Below are 21,333 nucleotides of genomic sequence, written 5' to 3'. Positions count from 1 at the left end.
CCACCTTTTCACTGCGGGGTGACTTTCACAAAGGGACCAAAAGGCTCAAGGGCCCCAGATGCTCACTCTATCGCACCTGGCACCATCCATGTAAAACACTGGTGAGCATGGACGAGCAGGGGGCAGCTGGCCTCCTAAATCAAGTAAATCAATAAAAAAAACTTAACTGAGGATGTGACCACCCCCAGCATAAAGCCTGACCCTGCAACGTACGCCCCAAGAGTCTTGCCTCCCTGCCCCCAGAGAACCCTGGGAACTGTGGTTTATGAAGGGTGCCTTGTTAAATCTTCAACGAACTACAGTTCCCAGGATTCTTTGAGAGGCGAGCCAAGACTCTTAAAGAGGCAAGAGAGGGCTTTCAATGGATGGCGTGGCTGTGAAAAACTCTCCACTAAGAAGAGAAGTCAGGAGTCCAGTTAGCCCCAAAAGACAGGGGTCGTCAGTTCTGCTCCCCGCACCCAAGGGATCCGTGCAAGGCTCTGGTCGGGCAGCAAGGGAGGATCCCCTTCCTCCGGGCAAGGCCCATTGATCAGGCATGGCCAAACTTGGCCCTCCAGATGTTTTGGGACTACAGTTCCCATCATCCCTGACCACTGGTCCTGTTAGCTAGGGATGGTGGGAGTTGTAGTCCCAAAACATCTGGAGGGCCAAGTTTGGCCGTGCCTGCAGTCCTTCCTCTGAGTAGGCCGGGCAAGGAATAGGCTTGCGAGGAAAACTCGCTCGGTGTGAAATGCCGGAGAGATGTTCCCAGGGAGAAGCCCTTTTGCCTCCTCTGCTCGGGCGGCAAGGCGGGGCCGGGGCAAGCGCAGCGCTTGGCATTTGGGCCACGATCCAGAGGGAAGCAGCACCCCCACCCCCGCCGGATCCTCCGGCCCAAGGGAAGAGTTTGTCGGTCCCGCGAAGTTCGAGGGGAGAGAATTAGGACTTGAAATCGACCGGACTTGGAAGGGCGGCCCTCTCCATCCCGGCTTGGACAGCTCTGTCCGTTTCAGGCGCTGCTGGACCCCAGCGCTCGTCACCCCGAGACCCCTGCCATGCGCGTGACCTGGGCGGCCACATGGGCCCCCCTCGCTCTGCGGGTCCCCAAGGAAGCAAGTCCGGTTGCGATCCTCGAAGGCAGCGAGGGGGACCCTCGGAGTGGGGGCTCCGGATGCGGCCGATGCTTTAGATCTCTGTCTGTCTGTCTGTCTGTCTGTCTGTCTGTCTGTCTTTCTCAGTGTGTCCATAAATCCATTCTAGATGCAGATAAAGTTTCATGATCCGCGCAAGAGTCACCTGCTAAGCTTTCTTGAATTCAGTGACAGCAAACATGCGTGGGACCAGCCTCCCAACTTGATGTCCGGGGAGGGAGACCCTGAGCCCCCACCACGCATAGCACCTCCGACCACTGGGCCTGCTGGCTGAGCTCAGGGCGACCCCAGAAGCGCAGGGAAGGGAAGGCTCCGCTCTGCTGGCAGGTTGCTGGCCAGGCAGGAGCCTCTGAAGCCACTCCTGGGGGGCGACCAGGGGGCGCAGGGGCCACAGGGACTCCCGCCCGGCCCCTCTTTGCTCGCTCAACTTTGACAGCCCCAACTCCGCCTTGACTCGGCTCCCCGCTCCGCACCTGTCCGGAGCCCTGGTCTCGCCTGCAGCGTCTGATTTCATAGCTCCGGGGCTCGTGCAGAAAGCCCGCCTTCACTAGGCGCAGCAGGGCACTCCCGCGGCTGCTTTTTGTGCAGCTTGGATGTCGGCGGGAGGGCAGCCCACTGCCCCTCCGCGACCTCCGTCCGTCAGGCTGGGCCTGGAGGGCGCCGCGCTGGGGTGATGCCCAGCCCAAGATCACCTTCCCCAGCGGAGGCAGCATCTCCTGTGTGTTTGCTTCCATCTGCTGGGCCAAGCCGAGAACTGCCACAGCCAGCACCGCTCCTTCTGCACTGGCTCCCGGTGGAGTACAGGATCAGGTTTAAGGTGCTGGTTTTAACCTTTAAAGCCCTATAAGGCTAGGACCGCCTCTCCTGGTATGTCCCACAGAGGACCTTAAAGGTAAAGTAAAGGGACCCCTGACCATTAGGTCCAGCCATGACCAACACTGGGGTTGCGGCGCTCATCTCGCTTTTTTGGCCGAGGGAGCCGGCGTACAGCTTCCGGGTCATGTGGCCAGCATGACTAAGCCGCTTCTGGTGAACCAGAGCAGCGCACAGAAACGCCGTTTACCTTCCCACCGGAGCAGTACCTATTTATCTACTTGCACTTTGACATACTTTCGAACTGCTAGGTTGGCAGGAGCAAGGACCAAGCAACAGGAGCTCACCCCGTCGCAGGGATTCAAACCATGACCTTCTGATCAGCAAGTCTTAGGCTCTGTGATTTAACCCACAGCGCCACCCGCGTCCCATAACAGAGGACCTTACGGTCTTCAAATAAAAACAACTTGGAGGTCCCAGGCCACAGGGAGGTTAGGCTGGCCTCAACCAGAGCCAGGGCTTTTTCGGCCGTGGCCTCAGTCTGGTGGAACGCTCTGTCCCAAGAGACTAGGGCCCTGTGGGACTTGACATCTTTCCGCAGGGCCTGCAAGACAGAGCTGTACCACCAGGCCTTTGGCCAAGGCACAGCCTGACCCCCTCCTTCTGTAATCCTCATAGCACTCTAGCCCAATGGTTGCCATTAATTTGATTCTGAATTGATTTTAGAATGAATTGATTTTAGAATATATTTCAATTAATTGATTGTGATTTTATGTAAACTGTGTTATTTTTACTGTTGTTAGCTGCTCTGAGCCCGGCTTCGGCTGGGGAGGGCGGGATATAAATAAAAATTTTTATTATTATTATTCCACTGGGAATAGTAATAGTAATAGTATCCTTTCTTTTTTAACATTTTGAAAGGAAAGTAATCAAGCTTGGTTTTTGTTTTGCTTTTAAACTTCCCCCAAAGAATCCAGGGACTACCCTGAAGTCTAACCCCCCACAGAGCTGCAATTCCCAGCCCTCTAAGCAAACTACAGTTCCCAGGCCGCCCACCACACTATGCTTCAAATTAATACTTCTGTGGTTGGCTTGCAAACTTAAGCAGTAGCACAGACCTCTCCTTTTGTTGCATTGTAGCCAAAGCACAAAGGTTGCAAGATCTCAGAGCTGGACTAAAAAATCACTTTTCATTCTTTTAGGTCCCTCCGCAGAGATTTTGCAAGAAGTGATCCACGCCCTGTGCATGCTTACTCAGAAGTAAGGGCTGTAGCTCAGTAGCAGAGCATCTGCTTTGCCTGCAGAAGGTCCCAGGTTCAATCCCAGCTGGGAGAGAGACCCCGCCTGAAACCTCAACAACTGCTGCCAGTCTGTGTAGGCAATACTGAACTAGATGGCTCAATGTTCTGACAGTTTCCCATATTCCTATGTCCTGTTTCCCTTAGTAACTCCTACTGAGTTCAGTGGGGCCTGCTCTTAAATCTGCCTGCTTCAGCATGTAGCCCCAAAGAGAAGGAAGAAATCAGTGCAGAAAGTAAATGTGATTAGGCCAAAGAGTCTATGTTTGAACACGTTTTGGGGCATTTGTAAGCAACCTTTTGCGAACGGATACATTCCTTCCAAGAATTCATGTTCTCTTGTTCCAAAGGGAGCTGCAGCTCCATTCTTGTAAGAAGGACCAGCTGTCAGCAGCAGGAGCACATTAAATCTGCTCAATTAAACTTCATGAGCCTCCATGCTGTTAGGAGGGAGGCTGTTGATGCCTTCCTTCACTTGAGACAGCACACACGCTCATAGGCAGCGGAGGACGAGGCTGCTCTGAACCCTGCAGAGATTGGCCTCAGCCGCGGGAAGAGGAGATGACCTCAAATCCTGCCAGTTTCACCTTTTGCAGAGGAGGTGTGAGAATCGCTCTGCAGCACAAATCTTGACAAATCAAATCACTGTTCGAACTTCTGAATCTTTGCAGGGCCTTCTCCAAGGAAACCCAAAGAGAAGGAACCAGACATGTCAGCAAGAGGCTCGAAAACTTTCTTAATCACCAGTCCAAGAAATACGTGTGGGGGGGTAATAGGTGCACCCTAGATTATTATTACTAAATCTATATCCCACCCTTCCTCCCAAAGGAGCCCAGGGTGGCAACCAATTGATAAAAACAATACAAATGCCATTAAAACAATCTAGAAATAATTCTAGCACAGATGCAGACTGGGAAAGATCTCAGCTTGAAAGGCTTGCTGGAAGAGGAAGGTATTCAGTAGTTACTGAAAAGAGACCAGCGTTGTCTAATATTCAAGGGGTGGTAATTCCAGAAGGCAGGTGCCACAGCACTAAAGGGCCAATTCCTAGATTGTGCAGAATGGGCCTCCTGAGAAGAAGTTCTCTGCAGGACACGGTCATCAACTGCATATTTTAAGGGTGAGACAAACTTTCAGGTATCCTGGACCCAAGATGTATGGGCCTTTATACACCAAAACCAACGCCTTGAACTTAACCCAGTAGCTAATGTCAGCCTCCAGATTATCACAAGATTACACACTGCTCCACACCCACCCACACTCCTTTCGGTGCTTGAACAAACATGTTGACGCCGGCCTGGGGCCAATCTCTCTAGAAACTAGGGGGTTAAAATGTGTGCCAAAGGGAGACAGCTATCCCTCGGGGGGGCACATGCAACCTAGGCTTGAGTCCTACAGTGCCCCACATATGGGAGTGCCACTGAAAGGTTTTAAGAAACGTGAGTTGGTTCAAAAGACGGCAGGAAGGCTGTGAATGGGAGCCTGCAATGGTGATCACTTCTTGGCAGCATGGAAAGATCAGCTTTGGCTTTTGTTGTTGTTTAGTTGTTTAGTCATGTCCGACTCTTCGTGACCCCATGGACCAGAGCACGCCAGGCACACCTGTCTTCCACTGCCTCCTGCAGTTTGGTCAAACTCATGCTGGTAGCTTCGAGAACACTATCCAACCATCTCGTCCTCTGCCATCCCCTTCTCCTTGTGCCCTCCATCTTTCCCAACATCAGGGTCTTTTCCAGGGAGTCTTCTCTTCTCATGAGGTGGCCAAAGTATTGGAGTCTCAGCTTCAGGATCTGTCCTTCCAGTGAGCACTCAGGGCTGATTTCCTTAAGAATGGATACATTTGATCTTCTTGCAGTCCCAGGGACTCTCAAGAGTCTCCTCCAGCACCACAATTCAAAAGCATCAATTCTTCGGTGATCAGCCTTCTTTATTGTCCAGCTCTCACTTTGAGGGTGCCTTCTAAACCCCTAAATAGACTGGGAAGGGGCGTTGCATGGCAAGGCCCCAAGCACCACCCCATTTCTTAGATAATGAAACACACGGACACCAGTATTTTGGGTTCATGGGATAAATAAGGCCAGAACTTTATTGGTTGCAGATGTGAGCAGTATTTGCTTAGGCACTGGAACTGAACCGACTATAACTGACTCCTGCCCGTCATGCAGGTAGTCTTTTAAAGGTCAACCACCAGTAGGGGGAGCCCTGTTGATGTACTGGCAATAGAAAAGAAAGGTTTTATTCACACAATGCATATTTAACTTAGGAACTCACGGCCACAAGATGTAGAGATGAATGTAGGTTTAGATAGCTTCCTCTTTTTTAAATATTTATTTATTAAACCATTTTAACAAAACAAATTATCAATCAATATAACTGATTACATTTCCTGACCACCCATTTTTGTTTCCTCCCATCCCTCCCTCTCCCACCCACCAAGGACTTCCCTCAGCTCCCCTCTCTGGTTTGTTTACACATTTTAATCTCTGCATATTGTAAAATTGTACATATCATTGCCTTATCCATCATATAGTCTAGATAGCTTCCAAAGGGGAGTTAGACAAAAAGAGAAGAGAGAGAGAGAAGGTCTGCCAGTGTCTGTTACATGTAATAACAATATAGAACCTCCAGGTTTAGAAACAGTTTACCTTTTGGAAGCAAGCAGTGGGGACCAAACCCAAGCCACGGAATTGTCACCTTGGGAACTCCTGCTGCAAACAAAATGTTAAACTAATGGAGCTTCAGTCCGGTCCAGAAAGGCAGGCCTTACGATGTACTGATGGTTTTATGCGCTATTATATCTCAAGTGCTTTAGCCTTAGCTTTCTCTCATTAATTACTTGGCACTTTCATTAGTCATCACATTGGCAGCAAATGTTCTTCAACAGATACTTGTGTTTTAATTTTAGTGCAAGAATAAATCATGCCTTATAGCATCTCCCCCATCCAAGACTCACCACCTGGGTTAATTGAATCAATTCTTTAAATGCCTCCAAGCCTGATGATGATTTGAGAGGAGGTCACCATTTGAAAGCCCCTGCAAATTTATTGCCTTTTGGGCTGGCTGCAAAATGATCCTGCTGCTTTGTGCAGGGAGAAGTGTTCCCACCAAATGGTTCATCTGTCAAAATATTGCTTCTCCTCTTCTAGACCTTTTACAGAGAAGGACGGGGCCTGATAGCCGTTCCTGAATTGAGGATGGGACAACCCTTTGCACATGATGACACATGGCTGCCACCCCAAACAGCCTCCTCCCCCCACCTGGCATCCTATGAAAATATGAAGCTGCCTTGTTGACCCCTGAGTCCAGTCCTTTGGCTCATCCCTTGTCCTGGCTACTCTGACAAGCAAGGTGCCTGGGAAGAGACCATCACTCAGTCATGGTGGGAGACAGGCCTTGCATGCAGAAGACCACTGCTTTAAGCTCTGACTTCTCTCATTTAAAGGCAGGCAAGTGGCTGGAGTGAAAAATGTTGGGCAAGATGGACAAAGCTCCCTGGCAGAGGACATGCTTTGCATTCCAGTGTCCCAAGGAACTCAGCCCATGGAATCTCCAGGTAGGGTTGGGAAAGAGCACAGAATTGCCGAGTTGGAGGGAAACCCAAGGGTCATTTAGTCCAACCTCCTGCAAAGCAAGAATCCCAGCATCCATGACAAATGGCCATCCAACCTCTCCTTGTCTGAGACCCCGGAGAACCACAGCCAGTCACTGGAGACAATTCTGATTGAGATGGTCTCTCAGTGGAAAGCCGTCTTCTGCATTCCAGAGTCTAGGGGGCTTCTCTAGAGCAGGCCACCTTGTGTTCCTCAGAAGAGTTAGGGCAAAGCGAGCAGCAGATTGCGGAAATGAAAAATACTATAACAGTTCGAGAAAACAGCTGTCAAAATGGCAAAGCCACCACCAAATACCAGCCTATACAGTGGTACCTCGGGTTACATACGATACGCTTCAGGTTACATATGTAACCAGGTTACAGACTCCGCTAACCCAGAAATAGTGCTTCAGGTTAAGAACTTTGCTTCAGGATGGGAACAGAAATCTTGCTCCGGCAGCGCGGCAGCAGCAGGAGGCCCCATTAGCTAAAGTGGTGCTTCGGGTTAAGAACAGTTTCAGGTTAAGAACGGACCTCCGGAATGAATTAAGTACTTAACCCGAGGTACCACTGTACACGATGCAGTGAACTGGCCAAACTAGCCAAGGGCCAGCTTCTCCCCACTCCACCCAGTTGCAGCCTTACATTTCTGCAGATGTTCTGGAGACAAATCTTTGGCTGCCAAGAGGAACGAAGGAGGTTGGGGCCAACTGGCCTGAACCTGGAACAAGGTGAGGTGTGGGCTACCTGACCCCAAGCACCACATTTTGGGTGTCCATAAGTGGGATAAAGTGGGAGAGAAACAGAGGTGAGCCAGGAGGTACCATCCAGTGGGAAATTCTTCTGCACAAGCCACACTGAGATGAGCAGGGGCCATGCAAGAGGAGAACAGGGGAGCTCACACTTGGGTCCCCATTCATTTCAATGGTCCTGCACAAGAAAGCTTCCTGCAAACATCTTAATTAGTTGGAAGAGGAAAGGTGACACTTGGAGGAATTGTGAAAAACACAAGAGGAGGCCTGCAACTGGATCAGACCAAAGGCAAATGTGTCAATTTCAGGTGTTCTCAGCTTCTCGTTTTTCCCATCTTAAATTCCATTAACCACATTTCCCCATCAGTTTGGGATTTCTCTTTAAAGTCCTCGTGAACACTTATCAAAACTTCATTTTTTGCGGAGCAATTTCCCCTCACGGAATGCATTTCCATATGCTGTTTTCACCAGGATTTGCAATTTTGTACTCGTTTTCACCTAGTAAATGCCCTTTTGTGAACATTACCCGGCTGGAGAATTTTGAATTTCAAAGGATGACTGTGTTCCAGTTCCAATATTGCTTTAGGAAGTGCAAATGAGGGGGCTCCGCTAGGGGCGCCGCGAAAGATGGCTGACAGTACCATCTCTCCAGTTCCCACGAGGTAATTTAGAGGCTGAAATGGGAGTAATCAGCCTCCCAAATTCTTCCCGGTGGAAGGGAAGATGCAGTCTCATCCGCGGATGCCCAACAAACCACCCCCAAGTTCGTAAAGAAGGTGGGGGCACTGGATGGAAAGCCCCCGAGGGAGTTCGGATCTCCTGTATGCTGTCTTCATGATAGCTCCTAGTTCCATTTCTTAAGATAAAAATTTTGATTTAAGATCTTGGACATGCTTCGGGTGAAGAAAGGGTAATTAATCTGCCAATTAAGCCAGCCACTGAGGAGCCAAGAGTGATGGAGAGGAAGAAAGATAACATCAAAGAATAACATCTATTTTTTTTTAAAAAAAAAGATATTTATTGAGGTTTTACAAAAACATAGGTTTATAAAATAGAAAAAAGTTATATAGAAAGAAAAAGATACAAAAACGAGAGCATACATAAAAAAGAAAAAAGAAGAATAAAAATATGAAATACAAAAAACAAATAGATAAAAAAGAATTAAAAACAAATCCGTTTTTTGTAACTTTAAACTCATTTGCTTGTTTCCTTAGCCTCCTCACACCTCCCCTTTTTGTATTCCCATTTAAATAATCAAATCAGCAAATCCTTACCCTCTTTCGTTTATCTTAACTCTATATTTTAACATATTATAACTCTATATTTTCATCCATTATCAATTCATTTTTGCATATTCTTATTAACTTTGTTGCTAATGCCACTTATTTTCAATCCAACATCATTTTAACATTCATTAATTTTAGTGTTTCTGCAAATAGTCTTTAAATTTCTTCCAGTCTTCTTCCACCAACTCTTCTCCCAGGTCTCGGATTCTGCCAGTCATTTCCGCCAATTCCATATAATCCATCACCTTCATCTGCCACTCTTCCAGGGTGGGTAACTCTTGTGTCTTCCAATACTTTGCAATAAGTATTCTTGCTGCTGTTGTTGCACACATGAAGAAAGTTCTATCCTTCTTTGGCACCAATTGGCCGACTATGGCCAGGAGAAAGGCCTCTGGTTTCTTCAGGAAGGTATACTTAAATACCTTTTTCATTTCATTATAGATCATCTCCCAGAAAGCCTTAATCTTTGGGCACGTCCACCAAAGGTGAAAGAATGTACCTTCATTTTCTTTACATTTCCAACATTTATTATCGGGCAAATGATATATTTTTGCAAGCTTGACTGGTGTCATGTACCACCTGTAAATCATTTTCATAATATTCTCTCTTAAGGCATTACATGCCGTAAATTTCATACCGGTGGTCCACAACTGTTCCCAGTCAGCAAATATTATGACCAATATCTTGTGCCCATTTGATCATAGCAGATTTAACCGTTTCATCCTGCGTATTCCATTTTAACAGCAAGTTATACATTCTTGAAAGTATCTTAGTTTCGGGATCTAACAGTTCTGTTTCCAATTTTGATTTTTCCACCTGGAAGCCAATTTTTTTATCCAAATTATAGGCCTCTCTTATTTGATAATAATGAAGCCAGTCTCACGCTTTATCTTTTAATTTCTCAAAACTCTGCAATTTCAATTTGTCTCCTTCTTGTTCCAATATTTCCCAATATTTCGGCCATTTGGCCTCCATATTGAGTTTTTTCTGAGCCTTCGCTTCCATTGGTGACAACCACCTTGGGGTCAAAGAATAACATCTAAGCCGGTATGTTGGAACGGAACGGAAAGGAGGGGGGGATAAAACTTATTCTTTTTCTACTACGATAATACCTAACAACGCCCCCCCCCCCAGAAGAACCGTCTACATTACTGATAGCAAGTGAGATCGGAAAATATAAACTGTGTGGAAATAATACTAACTAAAGCCTTTGTTCTTTGAAATATTTGGAAGAAGATAAAAGACTCTCCTGTGACGCACTATTTAATTGGGATCCGCCATTATGGGATAGACTGAGTTGCAGAGATAAATAGTCATAGGGGGTGGCAAGCTCTTAATTTGTTATTATATCTGTACTTCAAGTCCAATTTGGCAAACCTCCCCGGAAAGACTAATGTTTGATGCAACCTGTCTGAGAAAATTAATGAGCAAACGCCTAGATTTTATTTCATCGGAACTGAGAGAAGATGGCGTCTGCCACCAGAGAAGGGCTTTTGGATTGATTCGGCATAAACATCAGCGTATGAGGACATACTGCTAATAATAGACTTACCAGCTGCAAAAAAGAAAAAGAAAAAAGGAGAGCCATACAAATTTCACACAGAAGTATATTATTGTTCATTTCAACTCGCCTGTGGAAACAACTCAGAGGCCATGAAAGAAAGAAGGATAACAACAGGAGGACTCAAAGAAGGAACTTTTGGAAACTCAAGGCTGTAGAAACATAAGATGATTGGACCCCACTGAACTTGAAGCATGGGAAGCCTCAACAAAAAATTATAATTTGGCAAAATATTTGGACTTTATGATATGTATTTGTATAATTTGGAATATTTAATGTGATTTGATTGGATTGTTAAAATGGAAACCTTAATAAAAGTATTATATATATAAAAAAGGAAGTGCGAATGAGGCAGGTTGGCCTTTAAATTCAAACTGGATTGACTCCCCCCACCCCTTTTGTGCAGAGGCCAAGCAGGCAGGCAGTTCTTCCAACCAGATGCTCCAAAGGGCAGCTGAGAAATGGAGGGTCAAGGCCCTCCTTCAAGCACACGGTCTTAGGTTGGCCCTGAGATGGGGATCCTGACGGGACAACATATCCGGTGCTGTGACGGTAAAATACTTTGCCCAAGGTGATTAAAATACGATGCAATAAAGTGAAACAGGAAGCCAGAGTAGAGCCCCCCAGTGGGGAGAATTCAGCTCATAGTCGAGGAAGAACCATAAGAAGCTGGCCTAGTGGGTCAGACCACTTGTCCATCTAACTCAGTACTGCTTACACTTACTGGCAGCCGCTCCCCAGGACTTCAGGCTGGGTTCTCTCCCAGCCCTACCTGAAGGTGCCAGGAACTGAACCTGGGACCCTCTGTATTCAAGACAGATGCTTAATAATAATAATAATAATAATAATAATAATAATAATAATAATTTATTATTTATACCCCGCCCATCTGGCTGAGTTTCCCCAGCCACTCTGGGCGGCTCCCAATCAAGTGTTAAAAACAATACAGCGTTAAATATTAAAAACTTCCCTGAACAGGGCTGCCTTCAGGTGTCTTTTAAAGATAAGATAGCTGCTTATTTCCTTCACATCTGAAGGGAGGACATTCCACAGGGCGGGCACCACTACCGAGAAGGCCCTGTGCCTGGTCCCCTGTAACCTGGCAATGAGGGAACCGCCAGAAGGCCCTCGATGCTGGATCTTAGTGTCCGGGCTGAACGATGGGGGTGGAGACACTCCTTCAGGTATACTAGGCCAAGGCCATTTAGGGCTTTAAAGGTCAGCACCAACACTTTGAATTGTGCTCGTAAACGTACTGGGAGCCAATGCAGATCTCTCAGGACTGGTGTTATGTGGTCCCGGCGGCCACTCTCAATCACCAGTCTAGCTGCCGCATTCTGGATTAATTGCAGTTTCCAGGTCACCTTCAAAGGTAGCCCACGTAGAGCGCATTGCAGTAGTCCAAGCCGGAGATAACTAGAGCATGCACCACTCTGGTGAGACAGCTCTGTCTCTGAACTATGACCCCTTCCGACACACTGTTGCCAAAGGTCAGCTTCTCTTTTTCTAACTAGGCTCCCTCAGAACAGGTTTTGAGGGGAGGATTCAGACAGAGCTCATGAGGCAGGGAGTTCCAGAGGCCCAATGTGATGATACGGAGCCCAAAAGAGCCACACACCCATACAGATCTTCCCCAATAGTGAAATGCCAAGCTTTCCACCCATGTGAAGTAATCTGGTCCCAGCGCTGCTTCTGAAAACCACTGTGCTCCCCCTGGGATCCAATGGCATCCACCCCCCATTTCCAGCTCTTTCTCAGTGTACCTTCCCCTTCCCACCCACCCCTGCTTAAAATTTACTATCTGAGAAACACATCAAGCCCTAAAATGGACTGACCTTTCTGCTAATGTACATCGCCTAATGAGCGGGTGCCATTAACCACCTCCATCTTGGGATATTGCACTTTCCCAGTTCCCATCCATCATCGCTAAATGCTCGATCTCGTCCGCCTGCTTAAATTTTTTATTTTTACCCTTTAAACTGAAGAAATAAGTCTTGTGTCTAATTAAGCAAACTTACATATTCAATTAATAGAGTCATTATGGCTTAATGAATATGGAGCCTGGGTTAAGGGGATGGAGATTTTTCTGCTGGCGATGAAAAGGGCTCTGGAATTAATCCGGGAGTAATCCTTCTTTTACACACACACACACACACACACACACACACACACACACCCCTCTGGAAAGGAGGGAAGGGTTGAGGTCAGCAAACACCTGGACCCAAATCCTTGTCTGGAGATGCAAACAATAGTGGTCAGCGGGAGGGGTGGGCTCTGTCTGGCCTTGGCAAGGTTTAGACACCAGACAAGGCGCTTGACAGGGCTGTCAGACAGCCCATCCCAGTGTCCCAGAAGACTGCAACACACAGTCAACATCAAGCAGACGGCAAGGTCCAGAGTGGACTGGCCATTGAGCTCAGGAGCACAGGCAGAAACTGTCCTTGCATAGGGTCAAGGTGCTGAGACTCTACAGAAAGCCAAATAGGTCAAGTGTTATCATTTGCCTTAGCGTGGCTTTATTGGTGTTGGCTGGGGCTGGTGGGAGATGTAGTCCAAATATACCTTAAAACAGTGGTTCTGAAAGGCTGTGGCATCCCAAATTGGTGTGGCAGGAGAGGGTGGCAAGTGTGACAGGAAGATTCAAAGATCATCAAAGAAGCATTTAAGCATTTCAGTGTCATTTACTGCACGGCACTGGACTCTTTGGATATACAACAATATACAACCAGAAACAGTACCCACACTTCTCTTCAACAGCATTGGGTATGCTATAGTTCTTCACGACATATTGTTGTGAGCGGGGATTTCCAACTCTGGCAAATATGGGAGATCAGAAAAGAGAAAGGCTTCTTTGTGCTGATGAGGCAATGAGAGTACGTTTGTCTCAAATTAGACATAATCTAAACGAGATTACCTGGCAAGCTCACACCTCTCATTAAGTTCGCATACATACTTATGGTACATATGTTTATAATTACATTTTGGGAATGATTCATTTTTTTAAATGGTTCATGTTCTTTGTTTTATACTGTCTGGATGCCCCATGATCATATTATAAAGTAGTTGTGTTCTATGTTATAAATCAAGCACGGCTAGGAGTTTCTCTTTGTTTTCCATTGTATTTCTTATCAATAAAAATGTGGTGTGGTGCAAAGAATTTTTATTCGGAAAGTGTGGCTTAGAGAAAAAGCTGCCTTAAAAACTGGCTGGAATTAGCAAAAGCTTTACCAGCTGTCTCAAACTGGGAAGGAAGGAACCGGCCAGACTGTTACCAAGAGAGGAAGTTCTAAGTCCCAGCGCCACCAAGTAGGCCGTCTGCTGGTGGAGCCCAGCAGTCTGGTCTCACATGTGGGCAGGATAGCGAGCTGAGCCTCCAAAGCGCTTTGCACATGTAGGGCAGGGTAGCCAACAAGGTGCCCTGCAGATGTTGTTCAGCTCCAGCTCTCACCAGCCTCAGCCAGCATGCTCACCAGCCAGGGATGTTGGGAGCTGGAGTCCAGCAACATCAAGAGAGCACCAAGTTGGCCAGTCCTAGCAGCAGGTTTTGTTACAGGCCTGATGGGCCAGGATAGAGCCTGGTGCAAGGGGGAGCTCAGCTGATGGAATGTGCACACTGGCTGGTACTGCAGCCTAGATGGTACCACCAAGCTCAGTTTTCCAGGCCTGGAGGAGAAACAGTAGCAGCGGGTTAAGGAGGAAGACCAGAGTCTCCAACGGGGGATGACCCCAAAGAGTAGGACAACATGAAATCTGAGGCAGCATGAAATGACGCTGCCAGCACTTGATGTCAAAGTCAGGAGGTGGGACTTGGAGGTAAAGGAGGGCCTAGCCCTGGAGTCCCTCAGAGCCAAGCCTGGAATAATCTGGCAGTTGAGAGTTGAGCAGAATGGGATTCCAGAGCCCAAGGAGGAGCTCTGGGTTCAGGGCAAAAGTTGGCATTGCTTGAGCCTGGTTTTCAGGTCCTGGACACTGGCGATAGAAACAGAATCTGAATGGTCAGATGCTTGGGTCCTGTGGTCCTTAGAGAATATGGCTTAAATAGCACTCCCAGCATGCAAGGCCACAGGAAGATCCCCACGCCCTTTAACACACTGCACTGCGACCATAAATCACCTTTCCTTTATTTAAGTTAGCAGCCCTAAGAAGAAAAGCAGCAGTAAAAGGAAACAGGCCCAGCATAAAAGGGTAATTACGGTCTTAAAGGATTATGACTCTCTCACTCCTCCCTGTGTACCTTGCCTGCATCTCCCTTTGTGACACTGCGTGATTCCCAGGAGCTCATAAAATTTTACACAGAAGGGGAATCATTATTGCCTCGGATAGCCTTTTGGGTACTTGCCACGACCTCTCCCTCTAAGATTTTGCCTCCTGTAAAGGCCTCACCCAGAGACATTCCCTAATCCAAAAATAAGTCTGCTTATTACCCAGTAAATGCAAACTGCTGCCACCCACTCCTGCTGCCTTATAGTGAGAAACCTGGGCAAAAGGGCCCTGAAGATTTTTCTGAAACAAAGTTGGTGTCAAAGCCCAATACACACAGTAACCAAGGCATGAGGGCTGGCCCAACCGAGTTCATGGTGACCTTCAGAGCTGCCTTGAGTGTGAGGTTGATGTCTGCATCTGCTACCAGTGTTGAAGGTCCCTTTATCAGTTGTGCAGACTCAGGCATGTTGTGACTCTGTAGCTGCAAATGAGTGGATAGAAGGAGTTCAACATCCTCCAGGCTGAGAGCTTGCTCTGGTATCAATCTGGCCCCCTCTCAGGTGAGGGATGGGGAGGAGTATTAGATGGTCCAGTGACCAGTGTGGCTGGGCATGAGTCAATTGCTCCTTCAGATATTAGCTACCATTAAAAAACAATTAGACACCAAGGGGGGACGGGACTACACACTCGCTCTCTATTAAAACATACCGATTGTTACAATGGAAACATCACAGCACAAGCCCTTTCCATACAATCAATTCCCAAAAGCCTGTTGCTTCGCCTGCCAGCGAAAAGACAACCACCAAAGTTCTCTAGGAAGGGAGTTCCTAGGCCTGGGAGCAGCCACCGAGAAGACCCTCTCCTACTGTGTGTACCTCTGATACACCCTTATGTGTTTATCTACTGTAAATTGCCTTGAGATCTTTCAGACAGTCATCAGTTTACAATGAAATGAAACCATTAGGTAGAGTAAAGCAGCTGCTTCAGGTAGCAGATGCCATGGGATGGGCAGTGGCAGTGAGGTGCTGAAGGGCAGGTGAGTAGAATATGGTTACCAGATTTTTTTCAACGAATCTGGGGATACTTTTTTTTGGGGGGGAGCTGAGTAGCAACAGGGAGTCAGTAGTGGGGATGGTGAGGCAAAAGACCCTGAGCCCAAGCACACATGCATATTGTATAAAGGTGCAAAGCCCTTCTTTCGCACCCTGTGAAACATAAATGCGCAGAGTTTTTAAAAAACTGGGCAACAGGCGCCCACCCGCAGCCCGAGCCTCCCCTAATCAGTCAAAACAAAGGGGGCAGGGGGCAGGAGATCTGTACCACCAGACGCCCCCAGTTCCCTTTTGGCAGTGGCGGCAGCAGCAGCAGCAGTCAGCAGCCCGGAGCCAGCCTGGTAGCGCAGTTGGCCCTGGCTGGCTTCAGGAGCTGCTCACAGTCATGGCGCCCACCATTTTTCCTTTCCGGAAGTCCCTGTGTGATGTGTTGTGCACAATACACATCATATGGGGACTTCTGGAGAGGAAAAATGGCAGGTGCCATGGCAGCAAGCAGCTCCTGAAGCCAGCCAGGGCCAACTGAGCTACCAGGCTGGCTCTGGGCTGCTGAGGCTGCCACTGCCACGTTTCCCGGGGACAGATTTGCAAATCTGGGGACTCCCTGGCAGTGGCGTAGCGTGGGTTGTCAGCACCCGGGGCAAGACAAGTAATTTGCGCCCCCTAACCCGTGGATTTGCGCCCCCTAACCCATGGATTTGCCCTAACCCCAGATGTTGCGCCCGGTGCGGCCCGCCCCCCCTGCACCCCCCACGCTACGCCACTGCTCCCTGGGAACCGGGGACGTCTGGTAACCCTAGAGTAGAAGCGTCCCCCTAAACTAGCTTGATGAGGTGGGGGACGCTGCTCTGTCACCAGGGTGGGAGTAACATTCAACTCTCTGCCAGTGAGGGGTGTGGGGAGGTCGAGAGCCAAATGTTGTCCTTTGCTCCAGACAGCAAAATGTTGTTGTGGGCCATCCGGACGCAGCTGCCTTGTTGAAGAGAAGCAGATCTGGAGTGGAGACAGCTTGGGAAGCCCCCCTGCACATCACCGTTTTCTTGATGGAAGAAAGGAGGGATCTAAAATTTAAAAGGCTGGGCTGATGGAATGAACAAACGTACATAGGAAGCTTATACTGAGTCAGACAATACGGTCCATCTTGCTTTCTATTTCCTACACTGACTGGCAGCAGCTCTCCAGCGTTTCAGGCAGGAGACCTTCTCAACCCCACCTGGAGATGCCAAGGATTGAACCTGGGACCTTCAGCATGTGAGTCGGACGCTCTGCCATTCAGCTACAGCACTTCCCCATGTAGATTATAGGTTTACATGGGGTGTTGTTCCACCACACCTTGCAGCCCTGAATAAGAGACCTGGAACAAAGGACAGCTAGATCACATTGCCTATTGAATACATGGTCAAGCATCCTGCATGTTGCTGCCTGGTGGGCAAGGGCACGCCTGACAGGACTTAGGCTGCACCTGAAGCCTCCAGGGGACTCTCACAAGCCCCAGCAGGTATGCCACAGCTAACTAAACAAAAACTGCTCTGGGTAAATGTTAATGCCTGAATTTCACGCCCTTTTTATAATCTCATATTGACTAACTGGGCAAGGGAACTGTCAGGGGCATGCTGTGGCAGCAGCAATGGCACATTTCCTGCCAGGGATTAAATAACACTGTGTGAAAGAGAAAGGGTGTGTGTTTGTGTCCATGCACGTGTGCACACACACACTCACATGTTGGGGCTTGTGTTGAACATAGGGGCTGGCTCTACTATTAGGCAGAGTGAGGCAAAATCCTCTGGAGGAGGTCATAACAGCAGGCCCCTAACTCTTCCTTGTAGAATCCCCAACCATTCCTCTCTAGGCCACGTGACCTGCCCTGCACCCTTAAGGTAGCCTCTTGCCTCAGTCGTGTTAGAAGACGTTGCCCTTCACCAGCTCTGAAACAAGATTCAGCTGCTGCTCCAGTCAGCTTTTGTATGTAGGGTGTGGGTGTGGGTGGGTGTGGGTGTACACAAACTTCTCCTTTACTTCAGGCAGAAAAATGCATTGGTCTAGACTGGTGACTGGGAGCGGCCGCCAAGACCACATAACACTGGTCTTGAAAGACCTACATTGGCTCCCAGTACGTTTACGAGCAGAATTCAAAGTGTTGGTGCTGACTTTTAAAGCCTTAAACGGCCTTGGCCCAGTATACCCGAAGGAGCGTCTCCACCCCCATCATTCAGCCTGGACACTGAGGTCCAGCTCCGAGGGCCTTCTGGCGGTTCCCTCACTGCGAGAAGTGAGGTTACAGGGAACCAGGCAGAGGGCCTTCTCAGTGGTGGCGCCCGCCCTGTGGAACGCCCTCCCTTCAGATGTGAAGGAAATAAACAACTATCTGACTTTTAGAAGACATCTGAAGGCAGCCCTGTTTAGGGAAGTTTTTAATGACTGATGTTTTAATGTATTTTTAATATTTTGTTGGAAGCTGCCCAGAGTGGCTGGGGAAACCCAGCCAGATGGGCGGGATATAAATAAATTATTATTATTATTATTACTCTACCATGCTCCTCACTCCCTCTGCAAACCCAGCAGACTGGAGCTTCTAGGCTACAGTGCCAACTTTCCAGAGCATCCCATCAGCTGCTCCCAACCAGTCAGTCCCAGCACACCAGGCCCTATGAAGCCCTGGCCCAACCTCAGTGCTTGCTCCTCATACTGAGAAACCTGCCTCTGCTGAGAGACTTGCTGCCTATTCTTCTGATACTGGGAGAAAGATCAGAGCAAAGTGGTTGAGCCCACACAAGGTCACAGGCTCAGTTCCCACTGGGATCTCCAAATAGGGCTGGGAATGTCCCCTGTGTGACATCCCCACCACCACCACTGATCTTCCTATATCCTCCCCTTTGTTTAGCCAAGAAGGACTTAAGACTCTCACAGAAAGAAGCTTCAGTGTCAATTATCCATGGGGCTACAGTACCCAGTTTGCTGAATGTCTTGCAAAACATGCTCATTCTGGCACAGGTCAGCAGGGTCACACCAGGGCTCTGGCGCAACCCAGCTAACAAGCGCCAGAGCACTGGACTGGAAGGTGCACCCCTTTTGATGCCCCAATTTGGGGGGGGAATGTTGGAGGGTATGGGAGTGGTGCTGGAATAAATGAGATCTGAAAGAGCAGGGGAAGCGGGGGGAGAAGCAGGAGGAAGGCTGGAAACAGCTTCTGGTGTCTATACTGCTTCTCCAACTCTGTGTTACAAAGATGTCTGCAAATGTGACATGAAGGGTGGCAACATCAACACTCCTCCCCCCCTTGCAGACGACCACAGCGCCTGGGGACAGACAGTCAGGTTGTACATTCATAGCAGTGTCCAGAGGAGGAATGACCGCTGGAAGGAGTGCAGAGAGAAGAAACCCCATGGTGCATCTGCAGCAGCACAATCAGACTCCTCCATCTGCCCCAGCTGCAACAAAACATGCCTCTCCTGTATCGGTTTCTACAGCCACAGCAGGTGCTGCAACCTTCCAACAGTTTTACTTCACTCCCAAAGCCGCACTCCTCCATTGTCTCCAGAGACAGACAGATGCCAACAACTGCTTCGCCCACCCTTCTGACCAAGACATTTTGCAAAGCAGAAGTTGGTTTTCTGATGAAACTGGCTTATAGCTCCCTCCAGGTTTCTAAGAAAACCCCAAATCAGACTATGTGCAAGATTATGTGCAGATTATGTGACAAGTACTCTGATGGTGTTTCCTGCTTGGCAGGGGGTTGTACTCGATGGCCCTTGTGGTCTCTTCCAACTCTATGATTCTATGATTCTATGATTCTATGACATATACTTTTCCTGTTACGTCCTTGATGAACCTACTCCTGCAGTCTTTGCACAACGCCTTGACAAAGCCCTGTGTTGGTCCTGATGCAAGACCCTGATTAAATTCTGCCAGAAAGTAGCTGTGTCCAAGTGCTTTTCTTTCTTTCTTTTTGCCCTGGTTCTTTCCCTGGTGGCAAAGTGGGTGATAAGTCTCCATGGAGAGGAAAGCGTGACTCCACGCGAGGTGAGGGCCATGCTGTGTGAGATGCTACAGGGGGTTGAAAGTGACCCAGGAACCTGCTGCAAGGCACCCAGACGGAAGGAGTGGGCAGAGAGATCCAGAGTGTGAATGGGCAGCAGAGGGGGCTTGGGACTGCAAGCAGAGGCAGTCAGTAGCTGAAAGCAAGGGGGGAGACGACGCCTCCGTGAAGGGCAGGGGTGCCATCTTGAATAAAACATTGTGGGGGACCCAGGGAAGCCCCGCCCCACATAACTGATCACATGACACAGTGCATGCGCACCATTTGAATGCATCAACTTTGGGGGGCCCAGCCCCCTCAAATATTTTATTGTGGGGGCTGAAGTCTCCGCAGCCCCTAGGAGTTGGCTCTTATGGAGAAGGGCAAGCTGGTTGGAGCTGAGGAGCTGCTTCTGCTCAGTCTCAACCCCTTGGGAAAAATTGATGCAGGAGGAAAGTGACTGAGCGGAGAGCAAACTGCAGGATGGAGGGGAAGAGCTGCTGCTTATCGACCTCTTCACTCCATGTGTGCCAGCAGTGCAGGAGGAGATGGAAGAGGTGGGCATGCATGAGCAAGAGGAACTAGTGCCTGCAGAATGCCAGAAGAAGGGGAGAAGCAGAAGGAATGGGAGGCATGTGTGAGCATGCAGGAAGAGCAGCTGGTACCTGAGGAAGTGGCGGTGGAGAAAGTTGGAGATCCGTGGGCATGCACCAGGGTAGTGCCTGCTGAACTGGGTGAGATAAAACCCTCCCATGACTTTGCCTTCTGGGTGCCCCAAGATGGCCTTGTGGGATGGGGACCAGTCCCTATACTGAGTGCAGCCCTTAAGCAGGCCCCAGCCGCCAGGGTCCTGTGAGTTTGGGGAGCAAGAGATGCTGTGTTACCTGCCTTAATTTGGGCCCATGAGGGGCGCGAGAGAGATTGGGAATAAGCAGAGAGGGGAATACGTGGCTGTCAGCTTGGGTGACTGGGCCAGCTGTTCCTGAAGAAGGGGCCCCCAGATAAAGACTTGTGGCAGGACTTTGATTTTCAGTTTGGAGCAGGGGATGAAGTGATTCAGGGGCAGCAAGAGAAAAAAAGATGGAGGGGACTCCCAGGGTACCAGTGGGAAATCAGATTTGATTGTGGAGTTGTGCCTTGAGGCCCTGGGTACAACTACAGAGACCACTTGGGGACCGGGGTCCAAGTTTGGAGCTTCTGATCCACAGCCAGAGGGGAGAACAAAGAGAAATCGAAGGGCTCCACAAGGAATGAACCTGTGATCTGAGACCCGAAGTGGCTGTTGATCTACTTGAACTGAGAGCCTTTTAAGTCTAAAAAAAGCTTGAGACCATACTCCTTGAAGGGCGGTCTCCTCTTATGTGACTCTGCCCAAAATCCTTCAAGATTGGCTGTTGCCTCTGCCCCCATGATGCGACACATGGCGGGGCTTTCTCTGTGGTGGCCCTGCCTGTGGAACTCCCTGCTTCAAGAGGCTAGGGGTCCTCTTCTTCTCTATCTTTGTTCTACCGGGAATTGAAAACCTTTCATTTTTAAGCAAGTTTTTGATTCTGTTCCTGCTTAATATGTTGATAGCTGGTGCTGCTCTTTGTTCCTCTTTTTTGTAATAATTTGTTTTGTAATAATTGGACCGT

The sequence above is a fragment of the Podarcis filfolensis genome (assembly GCF_964270895.1).
Source record: "Podarcis filfolensis genome assembly, chromosome: 14".
In the NCBI taxonomy this organism is placed as follows: domain Eukaryota; kingdom Metazoa; phylum Chordata; class Lepidosauria; order Squamata; family Lacertidae; genus Podarcis; species Podarcis filfolensis.
This window is presented reverse-complemented; position numbering follows the sequence as displayed.